Genomic DNA, 16947 nt, shown 5'->3' with positions numbered 1-16947 from the left:
GACAGCAGGAACCCAGGCAGCCAAGAACTGTGAGGGCACCAACAGCCGCCCCAGACGCTGTGAACTGCAGGTTTGGGCCTGGAACCTGTCTCCTTACTACCCACCCAGGGATCTTCCTACTACACCCTGCTGCCTACATTTACAGGACTGAAAGGGGTTCAAGAGATGATCTAGCTCAGTGTTTTCCAAGTTGGCCTTACCAAAAGAATCATCCGGGTGCTTGTTAAGAAAACAAACACCCGAGTCCCTAAAGCTAGCCATGCAGACTCCCTAGAGAAAAGACCCAAGGATTTGCATTTTTCACAAAGGCCCAGGTGATGCTTGGTGTAAGGGGTCTGACAGTTGGTACTTAACAGAGGGCTCAGCATAGGGGATCTAAAACAAACAACATCTTTCCTGGGGAACTGTCCTGGCCCCTGAGGAGTTTATCTTCACATCAGGGAGATAAGGCAGGCTGTCAGAGAATGATGGATTAGTGCAAAGGCTGTTCCTGAGGCCCTCCCACCCTGAGCTGGCAGGACGGAAGAAGAGAGATGCCCAGGGTCTCGAAACCGGCCCCCTGCCTGATAGGCTACGCATCCCAATCCAGCGTTCAAGCTAGATCTCGCATGAATCAGTCCACACAGTCACTGGGACCTCACCCGCATTTCCTAACTTCCCCTATTCCAGGCATCGTCAGCTCTGCCCCAAGCCGTGTTCCCAGGCCCCTTTCCGTCACCCTGGTGAGATCCCGGGAGACCTAAGCCAAGAAGCCCTATGTGTCTGGCTTCTTTTTGAAGTCTCTGAGGCTGTCTTTATCTCCATTCAAATCCTGGGTTTGGAAACGAAGAGAGAAGACCTCGTCTCCTCTATCACTTCCTCGCCACGATCAGCTTCCTCTGTTAATTTAACCACAGATCAAATTAGATTTTTCTTTTGAGATACGGGAGCTGATGTCTCATCCCCCGCCCGCCCCCCCCCCCCCAGCCCTGTCTTTGTCCCTAGTCCTGCCTTTTGGTTTCACCCGACCAAACTCTTCAAGATCCAGGACCAAGTTGGAGTTTTCCAGGAAGACTTTCTCAGCCACTGAGCTACAGCTCTGCCCAGCGCCTCTCTCTCTGGCCTCTGGACTCCCACAGTGACAATTATCGTAGCACCTACCATTCATTGTATCGTTATTACGTCAAAGTTCTGTGCCAAGAGCTTTACGTGTATCATCTGAGTTCATTTTCATGGCAACTCTCCAAAGTAGGTTCTATTCTTAGGCTCTTTTTCACTGACTAGGAAACGGAGGCTTACAGAGGTTAAGTAACATACCCAAGGTCACACAGGTAGGGGAGCCAGCGGGGACTCAGACGCAGGTCTGACCGCACAGCCCTTGCTTGGAGCCACAGCAGGGCTTGCCAGGACCCCTTGCTTTCCATCACGGGCACACAGCCTGTGCTAGATTCTCCTGTAACCTAACGGTTTCATGTGTGGTTGTCTTATGCCCCAGTTAGTTCAAACAGGCCAGCCCCCGTGCTGGGAACACACAGTGAACACACAGTGCGTCCCTTAAACCAGCCAGGCATAGAAATATCCATTCTTTGTAAATGTAAAGGCCCTCAGAGGAAGAGCTCTAACAAGCCTAATTACCCTGACTACAACCAAACAGCCCTCATTGTCAGAACATTCTTTATGTCAAATCTCAAGCCCTCTGCCCCACCGTAAACCAATTTCCTTTCCTTTCTGATCTGGAGCCCTAGAAAAGCAGTTGCAAGTGGTGGTTCAAAGCAAGGGCTTCGGGACCTCAATCCTGGAGCTTGGCCACGCGCGAGCTCTGTGACTCAGTGAGCCTGCTTCTTCATCTGTAAAGTGGGCACATAAATGCTTACCCCACTGGGTCGTTTTGAAAATTAAATCCAAGCCCCTGGATACAAAACCCTTCACAGTATGTCTGGCATATAGTAAAGACCAACTAAATGGTGGCTATTTTTATTTAATGCTGTTTATTCTCTCCCATGGTATCAAATACGAAGTCCCTCTGTGACCTGCACACGACTCTCTCCTCCCTTGGCTCACCCTCTCTGTACGACTACACACTTTTTCGGGAACACTTTTTCCCTGTGTTCTCTTTAGGTCTTCCATTTTATTTTTGCTCGGGACCTCTCAAACCGGGGAGTAGGCGGCCAAACATCGGGAGGAGTCTCCCCTTTGCTCTTTGGTCTTAGCGTGCCTCGATCTGGTAGGAAGAGAAATGCCGGGCCCTCTCCCCACCTGTGACTTGGAAAACAGGTGCCAACGGAGTCCCGTCGAAGGCCGAAAGGGAAACGGAACCAATGACCTCTATCCAGAGAGAGGACGGATGGGATAAGGGGCTTGTCTTTGCAACAGTGGACAGACTTTTTTTCTTTCAATTTCTTTCTGTGGCTGGCGCTTGGCTTGGGGTGTGGTGTGGCTGTCAGTTGCTGGGCCCTGGCACACAGGGCTGGCCACCTGCGCTGTGAGTTGGAGGAGGTGCTGGGGCTGGGGCAGGAGTGCTTGTCCTCCTTTGCCTCTCCAGGCCTCGAAGCTCATCACTTCGCTGCCCAAGCAGAAGTTCAGGTTAGTCTTATAGCATCACACAATTACTCGGTTACATAAATCCAAGGGTGTGGTGGGAAAGTGGACCGGAGAGGCAACGGACCAGGGTAGAGAGCGGGAAGGGAAGAGAAGGCCGGGACAGCCATCCTTTCCAGGGCCGAAAACCCGGCGAAGGGGAAGCTTAGATGGAATCCGGCTGAGTCAATGACTTTCAGGAAAAGAAAAAGAAGCTTGAAGAGTGAGAGCTGCGAGAGAAGGTACATCTCACTCATAGACTCCAAGCCCGCAACTCTTGAAGGTCCTGAACGTACCTGTCTTCTTCTCCGGGCTGGTTCTTCCGGAAGGCCTTTCCTGCTCCCCACCTGGACATCCATTCATTCATTCATTCATCTAGAGTCAGACGCTGTGCCAGGTGCTAGAGTTACAGCAGTGGGATAGGGCGGTTGAAGCGGTTCCTTGTCCTGGGACGGAGCCTACGGCTGTAAGGGGAGTGGGTGTTAATAGAGGACGTGCAAAAGCAAATATTTAAATTGCAGTTGTTGTAGCTGGTACCGTGGAGAATTAGAGGGGATGTGAGCCTAGACCAGGAGGCCTGGGAAGGCAGCAACATCGAAAGCTGACTTATAAGATGAATCAGGATTGATGAGCAGGGACGATGGTCCAGGCAGAGGGAACAGCTTGTGTGTGGAGCTTGAGTCTGGTGGGCTTCCCAGAAACTTCACCAAGTACCAGGAGTGGTGAGGGCGGAGAGCAGCTCGAAGTAATGCAGGAGAGTTTGGCAGAGGCTGGGTAACGCAGGCCAAGGTAGGACGTGGGCTTTGTTTTCCTAAGAGCAGTGGGCAGTCACCGTATTATGTAAGGCAGTGACATGATCAGACGTGTATTTTAAAAAGAGCATTCTGGAAGTGGATTGCAGCTGTCCAGATGAGCGATAATGGTCGCTGGCCCCACGGTAGCGGCAGCAGGAATGTAAAGACATGTCGAACTTCGGCTGTGGTTTGGAAGTAGGATTTGGAAATACGATTTGATATTTCATTGCACTTGGGGGCGAGGGAGAGGAGGAGCCAAGGACAGCTTCCTGGTTTTGGCTTGGGCACCTGGGTGGCACCGTGAGCTGAGATTGGGAGGCTGGGGGAGAAGCCCTCGGATTACTTTTTTGGCAGTTCTGCATCCTCTGGCTTTTGTTGTAATGATTTGACAGTATTTGTGTTCGAACGAGAAGGACAGGAGCACTGGGGCCACGGACGAGTGGCACCGCTCAGATTAGAAGTCTAGCATTCCGAAGCCAGGCCTAGCCTCCTTCTGTGACCCCGCATGGGGTTTCCATTTCATTGCTGGGGACAGAGCATACTGGATCTGGCCCATCTTTGTATCCACCTTGAGCTCTCGCGCCTTGTACCCCGAGGATGCTCAAAACTGAGGTCTTCTGTAGCCCCGTGTACCCGGCACTGTGCTGTAGGGAAGAGAACGTGGGGCACGGGTCCCTGCCGTCAAGAATCTTATTAGTGGCACGGTCCATGGAAAATAGGGCCTGCCAGGTAGCAGGCTGGGCCACCTCATCAAAACGGAAGACCTCAGGCCATTGGCACATGCTGGTAATTCTTCCCCCTTCGGGAAAACCACAAAAGGTACAGAGTATAGTGCAGATCACAGCAGACACACGTGTGGGTCTCTGAGAGCATCCGGTCCCCTCACACCCCAACAATTCCATCACCAGGTCGCACAGCCGGAGACCTTAGAGAGGAAGGGCCTGGCCTCTGCTCTATGGAACCACACCCACAGCTCCAACGGAGACCTTTGTATGTCTGCATGCAGCAAGACGAGGGGGCCAGGCAGGGTTGCGTGCTTTGTATTTACTATATTTTTCATGGCGAAATACGCCTTCCTTTATGCAACGCTCCGAGGAAAATTTATTACTAAAAAAAAAATCAGTTGGATTTTTAGCCCAGATTTGTTCTCGGTGCACGAACACGTTATGGCATGGGTTGAGAAGTCCCGCCTTCTCATCAGGAAGCTGAGTATGAGCAAGTTGGGCCTGGACAGGGGCCATTTCAGCCCAGAGCCATCAGCTTTTCCTGTCACAGTTGCTGCTGGGGCCCTTTAGCATCTCCGTTTTCTGTGGCTCCCATCTGGCTGATGGCATCATCTGGGCCTCTGACAGAATCACCTAGGAAGGGCCAGCGTCAGAGGGTCAGGTCCCAGTGGCGGCCAAAATTGGGGATCACACCTCTTCCTTATCTCATGGAAAAAGGGGACACCCTCTCTCCCAAACCGGGATCTCAGAACCACGATCACTGTCACGACTTTTTTTAAAAAAAGATTTATTTTCAGTTTTCTGAACAAATGGAAAGATACCACGGTATTGATGGGAAAACAATATAATATGTTGAGTGTGTTATGAATTCATATCCCAACAGAGCTTTACGTATTTTTAATAGATTTCGGTTTTTTTGAGCAATTTTAGGTTCACAGCAAAGTTGAGTTGAAAATATCGCATTTCCAAATTCTCCTTGCCCCCCCCCCCCCCGGATACACACAGCTTCCCACAGGGTCAACATCTTCTACCAGAATGGTACCTTTGTTACAATCATGACAGAAGGCTGACACATCATTATCCTCCAGAGTCTACAGTTGACATTAGGGTTTATGCTTGGTGTTGGACATCCCATGGGTTTTGACAAATGTATAATGACATGTATCCACCATTATGGTATTATACAGAGTATTCTCAATGCCCTAAACTCACCTATTCGTCCCATTATATATATATTTAAAATGCATACGATGGCCTTGGGCTACTTGAGAGAAAATAAAACCCGATCGATATTGATTCCAAATGACCTTCTGAGCTTTGTGGCTTTTGTAAACTTAGCACTTCATGCTCTCTGTTTCTTATTGTGTGTTGTTTTTTTTTTTTTCTGGCGTTATTTTATACATGTATTCCCGTATATTGACATCGTTCGCGTATCATTTCTAATAACATGGAATCAATTTCTAATACATGGTGTAAATCATTGAAAGCTCATGCTGGTCATTTGGTATTATCTTTTCCCTATATGCTCTTGCAGAAAAGGTTTAAAAGAAGATCAGAATATGATTCCAATATGTATCAATATAGTATGAATAATGACAATGCTTTTTGCAAAGATTGGCTCTCTGCATATCGGCTTTCAGTCCTGCCTCCAGCCAGGGCCATATCTAGCAGAGTGTTTCATCTATCTTTTATCAATTTATTATTTAAAAAAAATTTTTAAGTTTATTTATTTTTGAGAGAGAGAGAGAGAGAGTGCATGCAGGGGAGAGGCAGAGAGAGACAGAGACACAGAATCTGAAGCAGGCTCCAGGTTCCGAGCCGTCAGCACAGAGCCGGATGCGAGGCTCGAACTCATGGGCAGTGAGATCATGACCCAAGCTGAAGTCGAACGCTTAACCAACTGAGCCACCGAGGTGCCCCTCATCTTCCTTTTAATCTCTGTGAAGGGAGAGGACCCCATAATGTCCTGAGACTTAATTACGACTAGGCAAGTTGAAACTAGAAAGTTCTTCCCAATGTACAACACAAATCTTGAATTTAAGTTTTCCACGTTGTTCTCCATGTGGACAGTTTTTTCACCTGTATATGGTGTCCCCGTGCACAGCAGGTGAGTGTGATCCATGATAGGAATCATTTACATGTGCTACCGTTCTGCTAGAGAATGTCATGGGCTTTTCGCGAATTGTCATCAAATCCCAAACAATCCTCTGAGGTAGGCAGTACTATGGTTTCCATTTTTCAGATGAGAAGAGAGTCCAATTAACCCCAGCTTTTAAAAATTATTTCTCATTATTGGGGAGCCTGGGTGGCTCAGTCGGTTAAGCGTCTGACTCTCGGTTTTGGCTCAGGTCATGATCTCGCGGTTTCATGAATTCAAGCCCCTCGTTGGGCTCTGTGCTGGGCAGTGTGGAGCCCGCTTGGGATTCCCTCTCTCTCTCTCTCTCTCTCTCTCTCTCTCTCTCTCTTACTCTATCTGCCCCTCCCCCACTCACATTGTCTCTGTCTCTCTCAAAATAAATATGCCTCAAAAAATAATAATAAAAATTATTTCTTGTTATCTATGTTTCCTATTTGGAATTTCAAATTACTTCCCCCAGATTCCCCACTGGTAAGGGCGCCTGGGTGGCTCAGTCGGTTAAGCGTCCGACTTCGTTCAGCTCAGGTCATGATCTCACGGCTCGTGGGTTCGAGCCCCACGTTGGGCTCTGTGCTGACAGCTCGGAGCCTGGAGCCTGCTTTGCGTCCTGTGTCTCCCTCTCTCTCTGCCCCTCCCCACTCATCCTGTGTCTCTCTGTCTCTCAAAAATAAATAAACATTAAAAAAAAATCAAATACCCCACTGATTAAAAGTAAGTGGTAACAAGCTGTGAGGCTTTGCACAGATTGTTTACCGTGAACCTGGGATCTTCGGATTCATCTTCTAATTTAATTTTTCTAGTATCTCTGGGAGGCAGTTATTATTACTCATTTAATAGGTGATGAAATTGAAACTCAGGGAAGTGAATACACTTGCCCAAGTTCACGCCAGAAAGGAGGGGGGCTAGACCTAGAATCCACGTCTAAATCCAAGGTCTTGGGCTTTAGGCTCCACCTCCTGTCCTTCCTGAATGTCCCAGTATCTGTATCAACTACACAGAGTTTGTTTTTTTTTTAAAAAAACCTTTTTGCTGCCTTTTGGAAGTTGGAGGCCTAAAAGCCTCTCTCTGTGTGTGTGGTTGCCCTGATGGCCTTGAACAGTCAGAGGAGACCAGAGCAGCTTTTAAACCCTAGACCTTGGGTGAGGTGGGAGTGGGGGGAACTAGTCAGGGCCATCAGGGTGAGGGCAGGGGGGCAGGAATCCGGTTCCCACAGCCCATTCAGAACCCCATATCATTCTTGCCAATAACAGAAGGGAGCCCATCAAAGGGCTTGTGGTGGCAACAGAGAAGGACAGAAAGCAGGAACTGTCCCTTGGTAGTGAGTGGGTTTGCAGTTTGAGCCCATCCCAGTTTCCCAGATTGGGGGTGGGGGGATCCTGGCTTTGGTGTTTGTTGGGCCTGAATTTGAAATCTTGGCCCTCCCATCTACTGGCTGTGTGAAACTGGGCTGGAGATAGCCCTGCCCGCACACAGAGTCTGCTCCCTCCCGTGTCAAGTGGGGATCGTCATTGAGATGTGATGTGGTGGGCAACTAGCCCAGTGCCTGCCCCAGATGGAGTCCAGTACAACTCCTCTTTTCTCCCTTCCTTTGCCGCCTTGTCACACTCTCAGGTCACCTCCGCTGCTTCCTGTCCCTTGCTGTCCCTCAGACCCCCCAGCTCCAACACTGTGACCCTAGGGCTCCTGAGCTCTCCTGGAGAAGGAGACGGGAGCCAAGAAACCCAAGCCCAACCCTGGCTTCCTGTTCCAGGAGGCAGAGCCCTGGCCACTCCCTGCCTCTGCCAGGACCCTCCTCCTGTTCCTCCCCTCCCCTTTGTCCAGCTCCCCACCATTAGCAATGGCTCACAGATCAAAGGATACCCCAGTAGGGATCCTAAACCACAGATAGCTTCAGGGTCCAGAACTCTGGAAATTAGAAGCAAATGTGTGTGTGTATTTGTGTTTTTCTGGAATTAGAATCCTCAGGGATCCCTGAACTCTCTGGATCGATTTGGGGTGGGAGAGGGACTCTGGGGCTTCTTCTGCGTGTTCTAGAACTTTTCTTAGCAACTTGCAACTTGTGTAGTAAGAGTCTGGCCCCGTCCTCACTGGGCAAGGGAGTGAACCAGGGATGAAGGGCCCACCTCTTTGAGGGAGGGAATTCCTAGGGGAAAGCAGACCTTTGGCTTTGACCCTACAGAACAATTCACAGTCTCTTCCTGTTTGACTCATTGATTCATACATTCATTCCACCACTTAGCATTTACCGTTACCTATTATATGCTTGGCTTTGCCCTAATATTGGACACATAGACATCAGACCACTGTTATTTAAAGTGTGGTCCTACAGACCCGCCTCATTAGAATCCCACGGTGCTTGTTAAAAATACAGATCCTTGCACCTCAACCACTGAGGGCATCGCCTGGGATTATGCATTTTAAACAGGCTTCCTGGGCTCATTAAACAAGTTGAGAGCCATTGCTAGAGCCTGGCATCTTTCATAGCCCTTGGCATTGGTCCCCATAAAGTCACTCAAAGAGTGTTGGTTGGCCTGAGAACATGGTCCCAAGCCTCCTCCTTCCTTCATTCCCCTTGCCCTTCTTCCCCTGCTGCAGGGGAGAGAGAGGGAAGAGCGGCCGGCCCTATCCGCCCACCACAGCCGCAGAACCAGGGGTGTAGTCTCAGGCAGATTGTGAACCCCAAGGGCAGAGACCTTGTCTCAGCCTGCACGGCTCCGTCCTCACTGGGCAAAGATCTGATAGTACCAATTAACGTCAACAAGGCTTCCTCGCCGCCTGGGCCTGTCCTGAGGCTTTGCTAATTAATACCTCTATGGTCCCCTGGGTCCCTGGAATGAGAGGTTTGGGAGTCCTGGAGAAACCGACTGGTTTCATCCAGAAGGATCTTTCTTCCCCAGCATGAATACGGAGACTGGGGCTGGCATCGGCGGTGGCATGGGAAGTGGGATCTAGAACAATAACAGCTAACATTTACTACACTCACTACACGGCAGACACTGGCCCAGATGCTTTAAATATGGCATCCCACTTAATACCCACTTGCACCCCAGGAGACAGGAACTTTACAGAGGGGCACCCTGAGATCGGTCCGGGGTTCTGTCCAAGGTCCACCTCTAGTGTGGCAGGATGCAGGACTGCAGCCGGGCCATCTGACTCCAAAGTCTAGGCACCAGCTCCTGCTCTCCAGGGCCGTCTGCACTTACCGCCCTGGGCCCCCACCCCAGCCACGGCCTCTTGCCCAGGGCCAGGCGTTCACTCTCTACTGGGTCCCACAGAGGGGCGGGCAGAGGGAGATGTCCATGCTGCCTCAGCGCTTGGCTCCCTCTCTCCCAGCTGTGACTTTGGACCTGATCTTGGGCTCCCTGTTCCCGCAAAGGGCGGGCCACAGGGGGGTGAGGTAGGGCAGGGACAAGCCCTTCCCCTCTTCGGGGTCAAGAGCCTAGAGGAGAATCAACACCCTGTGCCCTCCTGGACAGCACTGGCCTCTCCACTGGAGAGATGAGTCCCACCTCCCAGAAGAGCACGGGGGAGGGCGGGGGGCGGGTTAAACTGGCTGGGGCATTATCCACACGGCCAAAGTCTTGCCCTCGGGAGCCTGTCTCCGGCATGACTATGGGGCAACTTTGAGCTGACTTCAGATTTCTAGGAACTAGAGGGAGTGTCTCTGGATCGTTGGTGGTATCACTCAGCCTCCCCCCAGATTTCTGGCTTGTGTAAAGGTGGGCAAATGCTGTAGCCCCGGAACGGGTAGTACTGTGTGGGCTGTGGTCTACACTGGCTCGACCGCTTTCTAGCTGTGTGGCCTCGGATAAGGGACCAACCTCTAAGACTTAGAGCCTCAGTTCTTCGTCAGTAAAAGGGGCATAATAACTCCTATGTCATCAGGTTGAGGTGAGGATTAAATGAAGTTCCGTGTGCAATGCCCCTGACTTCCACGCACACCTCTGCCTCTTGGTCAGGGCCGGGCGTTCACCTCCACAGTCGGGCTGGCAGCCGAGGTCCTGGGCAGAGGGGAAAGTCCGCAGAGGGGAAATTCCACAGAGTGGGAGGTCCTGGCTGCACAGAGATGTCGGGTAAGAGCTATGCAAGGGGTGTCAGTCTTGCTGTAGGTGCGTTAGCCGTTGGCAGCCTCGCCTCATATGTATTCATTAGGGACAACGGAGGGCAATTTGGGGTGACGCTTGTAGACCCCAATCAGAGGCACCGAAATCCAGAAAGAACCCCAGGGCATCTCTGGCACTCCTGCTTGCACTTCAGCTCTCCCAGTTCCCCTCCTCCTCTCCCCTCCTCCCTCAGGCTGGCTTCCAGCACCCCCTCCCTCCTCCTCCCTGCTGTCCACATCTGGATTCAACTAGGAACAACAGGCTTTCTGTGAATGCCTCCACCTTCCCCTGCCCTGCCGTCCTCTAGTTCAGAACTTTGGTTCTCACGGGGCGGGGTGGGGCGGGGGGGGTGGTGGATGTGGGGAGAAGGAGTCGGGGAAAGCCCAGAGATCTCTCTTCCCAAACCTCTAGTGTTGGGGTGAAACCCGTACAAGGCCTCCACCCCTCCCCGTTGTCCTGACTCTTACCATTCCCGGTTGGTCGGGGTTCACCGAGGCACCTGGGGCGCTAGCTCGAAGCCGGAGATGGCAGTCTGCAGGCACAAGAAAGGGACTTCAGTCCCCCAGCCTCCACCTTAATCCCAGGCCAGGGAGCACGGCCACCCCTCCCAGCCAGAGAAGTCCCGCTGGGCTCCTGGAGGCCAGGCAGTAAATTGGAATGCAGCAGTCACAGTTGAAGGCAGCTGTAACTCTCATTAAAGTGACATCAACCCCACCGCAGGAGGATGCTGTAAATCCAGGGAAAGGGGGCATTCATCCAGGGAGAACCACAGAAGCAAAGAAAAAAAACCCATAAATAGAGGAGACGTGGTGTCTGCAACTAATGACAGGGCCCTGCCCAAGGCCTCCGAAATGGGGGCGGGGAGGTACCCCAGGCTCAAGGAGTGGGGTGGAGGTCTCGAGGCAGGCCCTGAGCCTAGCGAAGTGTAAGGGCACAGCCAAAGCCCTCCCTCTGGTTGATTCTCCTCTGCCCTTTCTGCCCAGTCTCGGGCTGGGCCTGGGGCTGGGAGCAGAGTTGGCTTACGTCCCTGCGGGAACCGGGGGGGACAGATCTCACTGTTCACGGGCCTTCTCAAGGGTAAGAGGAGCAGCTGGCATAGGCCATTAGAATTATTTTATGGGGGAAATAAGCTGTGGGTCAAACTCTGGGCTTCGAGCTGGGCACCGGGTTTCAAATCCTGACTCGGCTACTTGGTGTAGATCTTGGGAGAGTGAGGGCATCTTTGGAAGCCTATGCTTTTCATCGGAAGGACAGAAACGGGGGGGCGGGGGGCACCTGGGTGGCTCAGTCGGTTGAGCGTCCAACTCCAGCTCAGGTCATGATCTCGAGGTCCGTGAGTTCGAGCCCCACATAGGGCTCACTGCTGTCACTGCAGAGCCCGCTTTGGATCCTCTGTCCCCCTCTCTCTGCCCCTCCCCTGCTTGCATTCTGTCTCTCAAAAATAAACATTAAAAAAAAAAGAGAGAAAGAAAGGAAAATGGAAACGGCCACCGTACCACACAGGCTTGGTGGAGGCGAGCGCGTGGCAGGGTCTGGCAGTCTGAAGGCGCTGTTTGGCCAATGACTAAATGAATCGACAAATCCCTGTAACCACGGAGGGCTGGGATTTCTTTCGGATGGATTCCCTTCTTTTTTTTTTTTTTTTTTTTTATTAAAAATTTTTTTTTCAACGTTTATTTATTTTTTGGGACAGAGAGAGACAGAGCATGAACGGGGGAGGGGCAGAGAGAGAGGGAGACACAGAATCGGAAACAGGCTCCAGGCTCTGAGCCATCAGCCCAGAGCCTGACGCGGGGCTCGAACTCACGGACCGCGAGATCGTGACCTGGCTGAAGTCGGACGCTTAACCGACTGCGCCACCCAGGCGCCCCAACAAGTGCATTTCTAAGCAGTTCTCAGGAGGCTGATGCTACTGGTATATGAGGGGTCTTGCTAGAATTCAGGCTTCCTTTCCTCTGTTATTGCAGCCCAGGCAAACGGGAGGCTCAGGTCAACCCCCAGATGCCAGTGCGCACGCCTCCAAGTCACCCGGGAGCCTCGGGGACCTGCGTTCACAAGGTGTACAGAGAGCTGGGCTGAGGCCATAGTGGAACACCAGTGCTGTGCCTTTGACGAGCTCCCCGGGCCATCGAGGGCACCGGTGTGGACGTTCAGTTTCCTTGGAGGGCCTCCCTCATTCCCTCCCACCAAAAAGGGTTAGTGGGAAAGGGGGTGAGGAGAGAAAAAAGCAGGGATTACATTGGGCACGGTGGTCTGGACAACAGGCTTCCGAAATGCCCAGAAATGACGCGGGGCTTGGGGAAGGAAGGATGATTCACGTCTGTGGAGGGCCAGACAGACATGGAGGGGCACAGGCAGTCCTGCCGATTTAAAGGACGCTTCTGGGGCGCATCTCCCTCCAGGGAGAGAGGCTGATGATGGATGGATGTGGCAGCTGAGGCTTCCGAAGTGTCAGGAGTGGGGGTGGGGTGGGGGAGTGGGCCGGGGGGCCGCCTGCTTCGCCAGCAGGACACAAGGCACTCACAGGAAGCACCCCAGTGCACCACATCTGCCATTTGCTGCCCGGGCGCCCCCACACCTGTCTTTCAACCTCTTGACAAAGCCAGGCCCGCGTCCGAACCCCCCCTCCGAGGACAGCGCCCAGGGGCTCGGGACTTGCTGTCTGCACACCAAACCCACTTCGGATCCTGTAAGCAGCTGCTTTCCCCCCAGGCTTTGGAGCAGAACCTTCCAGGCCCTCTGGGGGGCGCCACGGCGATGGCGATCGAGTTTCCTCACCTCACCAAGTGACACGTTTTGTGCCTCCAGCAGGGAGGGGGGGGACTTAGGGCATCATGTGCTCCCACAACTCCAAAAGGAGGGCAGACAGGTTACTGGATCCTATTTAAAAATGAGAAAAATGGGGCGCCTGGGTGACTCAGTCGGTTAAGGGTCCAGCTCTCGGTTTTGGCTCAAGTCAGGATCTCACGGTTTGTGGGATCGAGCCCCACGTTGGGCTCTGTGATGACAGCACATAGCCTGCTTGGGATTCTCTCTCCCCCCACCCCCCAGCCCTCTCTCACTGCCCCTCCCTCCCTACCACCCCCCTCTCTCACTGCCCCTCCCTCCCTACCACCCCCCTCTCTCACTGCCCCTCCCTCCCTACCACCCCCCTCAGAGAGAGAGAGAGAGAGAGGCAGAGAGAATGAGAGACAGAATCCCAACTGTGAGATCATGACCTGAGCCTAGATCAAGAGTAGGGTGCTTAACTGACTGAGCCACCCAGGCACCCCAATAAATAAACTTTTCAAAAAATGAGAAAAATGAGGGTGAAAGAAATGAAAGAACTTGTCCAAAGCAGCATATCTAAGTAAGAATTTGGGCCCAAACAGGAAGGGCAGGCCTCTCGTTCCCCGTCAGCCTCTCTGCTACAGGGAATTTAACTCCCTCTTGTCACTGGCCTCAGGCTTGGGGTAGGAGGAGAGAAACGAGAGGCCGTAATAGTGGGTGGTGGGGTGCAGGGCCCAGAGCCCCCTTCAGGAGGGAGGCCCTTTGTTGGGAGGCTCGCAGCTCTGTCCCTAAAGGACCACCTCAGCTGGAGCGAGCTCTGTTGCCCAAGGTTGTGTCCCCTCCTGAGGTGGGCGGTGGGCTAGTTTCCATGCAACGCCAGGTAGACATGAGGTACAAGGCCAGCCCCCTTGCCTCAGGGCAGGGGCATCTCTGTGGGCCACCCAGCTCCAGAGTGCCCGCTGGCTTGGCCCAGGCTTTGGCTGCCACTCTGTCCCCCAATCTCCTTTCCACCAATCTCCTTCTGTCCCCCACAGGGGTTCATCCCAACAGCACCCCCATAAGTCATGAAAATCTCTTAGAGCGTGTTTCCTGGAAACTTCAGGCAGAAGCGGAAGGGAGCTGACATCAGCAGGATGCTTCTTTCTTTCTTTTTTCTTTTTTTTTTAAGATCGTCTCATTTAATGCAATAAATCTACGACATGAATATTTTTGCTCTTTTATTGTTGAGGAAAGGTTAAAGAAGTTGTCAAGGGCCGCCTGGGTGGCTCAGTCAGTTAAGTGTCTGACTTCGGCTCAGGGCATGATCTGGGCGTTCGTGAGTTCAAGCCCCGTGTTGGGCTCTGTCTGTGCTGACAGCTCAGAGCCTGGAGCCGGCTTCAGCTTCTGCTTCTCTGTCTCTGTCTCTTTCTCTCTCTCTCTGCGCCCCTCCCCCACTTGTTCTCTCTCTCTCTCTCTCTCTCTCTCTCTCTCTCAAGAATAAATAAACATTAAAAAAAAAAAAAAAGTTGTCAAGACTGAATAGTATCTGGCAAAGCTGAGGGCCCTGCCTGGACTCCCGGGGCCTGATGTGGTTGTAGTCGGGGAGAAAAGGGAAGTTCAAGGTCAGTTTGCTGTCGCAGCAGCAACCCTGTCTTACAGATTTTCCCTTAGGCCCCCCCAGCGCCCCGGGCATTCTGGAGATGACAATGGAAAGAGCTTCTGTGTCTTGAGGCCTGGAACCAGGTCTAGAGGGAGGCCTTATGCTAGACCGTCCCCCCCAGGGTTAGAGCAGCGGACAGCACCCAGTTCTGATGGGTTTTCTGAGCATGACTAAGCCTCCACATCCGTTTGGAACGTGGCTCATTTGAGCCTGCCCTGGCCCCTGAAGATTCAGAATACATATTTACAGTTCACGTAAGTAGCAACGAAAGTAACCCTTTTATCTTTTCCTATTCATCGGGTCCTTCCACTGTGAACTCGAGCTGCAGAAGACGCGACCTTCCCCCGGAAGGTTAAGAGCCAGGTGTCTGAAAGTGACACCTGCCGCATACACCCCGAGGAATTAGAAATCTCTGTTCCTTAACACAGCCAGAAACTCCTCTGGCCTCAGTAATGAGATGGGGGCCTTGAAAGGAAATGGCAGCCCCCAGGTCAGGCGCTGCTGGGGCATGAGGTTGGCCTTTGTCCAGAAAGGAACCAGGTGCGGGCCTTGGTTTCCTCACCTGGTGGAGAATGTCCTTTCAGCCACAGGGGAGGCACGTCTGTGACTGCTGTCTTTTTCTTTTCCGTTCTGTTTTAAAAAAAGCCTTTGTGAGAAAAAGCCTGTGGTTCCGTCTGTTTTCTCTGAGTGGTTTGTTAGTTGAGGTGTTTGCGTGCTGAGCAACGCGCACTCTTATTTTCCTCCTTAGCAAAACATTAATTATCTCACCCGGCAACCTTTCTCTCGGGCATTTTTTCATTACCACCCCCCCCCCCAAGCAATTTCTGGATTTCCCATCATCTCTGCAAGCTGACTGCAGTGTCTAAGGAGACAGCTGTCCCACTTGGCTGGGTGCAGGACCTCCTTCGTGCCCCAGAGCACCCAGAGATGGCCGCTCTCCCAGCGCTGCTCATGCTGGGTGGGAACCCTCTGTTTACATCTCTCGTCCCCCACGAGGCTGTGAACATACTCACTTTTTTTTTTTTTTTAACTTAAATTCAAGTTAGTTAACTTACAGTGTAGTCTTGGTTTCAGGAGTGATTCAGATCTTACGTAGTACCCTCCTTTTTTTTTTTTTTTTTTTAATTTTTTAAAATATTTATTTATTTATTTATTTATTTTTTTTTTTTAATTTTTTTTCAACGTTTATTTATTTTTTGGGACAGAGAGAGATAGAGCATGAACGGGGGAGGGTCAGAGAGAGGGAGACACAGAATCGGAAACAGGCTCCAGGCTCTGAGCCATCAGCCCAGAGCCTGACACGGGGCTCGAACTCACGGACCGCGAGATCGTGACCTGGCTGAAGTCGGACACTTAACCGACTGCGCCACCCAGGCGCCCCTTAAATATTTATTTTTGAGAGAGAGAGAGAGAGAGAGAGTGTGTGTGAGCAAGTGAGCAGGAGAAGGGCAGAGAGAGAGGGAGACACAGAATCCAAAGCAGGCTCCAGGCTCTGAGCTGTCAGCACAGAGCCCGATGTGGGGCTCGAACTCACAAACCGCAAGATCGTGGCCTGAGCCGAAGTTGGACGCTTAAGCGACTGAGCCACCCAGGAGCCCCAAGAGTGCCCTCCTTAATGCGACACACTCACTTCTGTATTCCCAGCCCCCCAGATCAGTGCCTGGCATGCTGTAGTGGCCCTACGAAGGTCTGCTGCAGAATCAAGTGAATGAATGAAATGCGAGACTGTACCGCATGAGTTGCTGGGGTCACAAATGAGCCTCCCTGTGGCACCCCACAACCCGCGTCTCTTGCCTCTCTGTATAAGCAGGAGTTGGGGTCCTTTGCTGTTCCTGGCACTCGGTGAGTCCCATCCTCTGTGCCTGCCTGCGGCCATTCTCAGCTGCCAGCCAGCCGGAGCATTCACTCGGGAGCCCGAGGCCTCTTCCCCGGCCTCCCTTTGGATGGAAGAGAGAACTCAGGCCCCGGAGTCTGGGGATGGAGGGACCAGGGAATAACTTCGGAGCCTGGCAATGACTTGGCATCAGCTCCTTCTCTCCTGGTTTAAAGATTAGGCACCTAAGGCCCAGAGAGCTGGCCTGTCAGGTTCAAGGTTACCTAGCTGGGGTGGGGGTGGGGGGGGGTGACAGAGATGGCACTCAGGCCTAGCAGTTGTGAGACACAAGAGCCTCCTTATTAATCCTGAGTGTAGGGCCTTTCTGGTCCCTCCTGCTGCCGCTTCCCC

The sequence above is a fragment of the Leopardus geoffroyi genome, chromosome D1 (assembly GCF_018350155.1).
Source record: "Leopardus geoffroyi isolate Oge1 chromosome D1, O.geoffroyi_Oge1_pat1.0, whole genome shotgun sequence".
In the NCBI taxonomy this organism is placed as follows: domain Eukaryota; kingdom Metazoa; phylum Chordata; class Mammalia; order Carnivora; family Felidae; genus Leopardus; species Leopardus geoffroyi.
The sequence above is the reverse complement of the archived record's forward strand: the minus strand, read 5'-3'. Positions refer to the sequence as shown.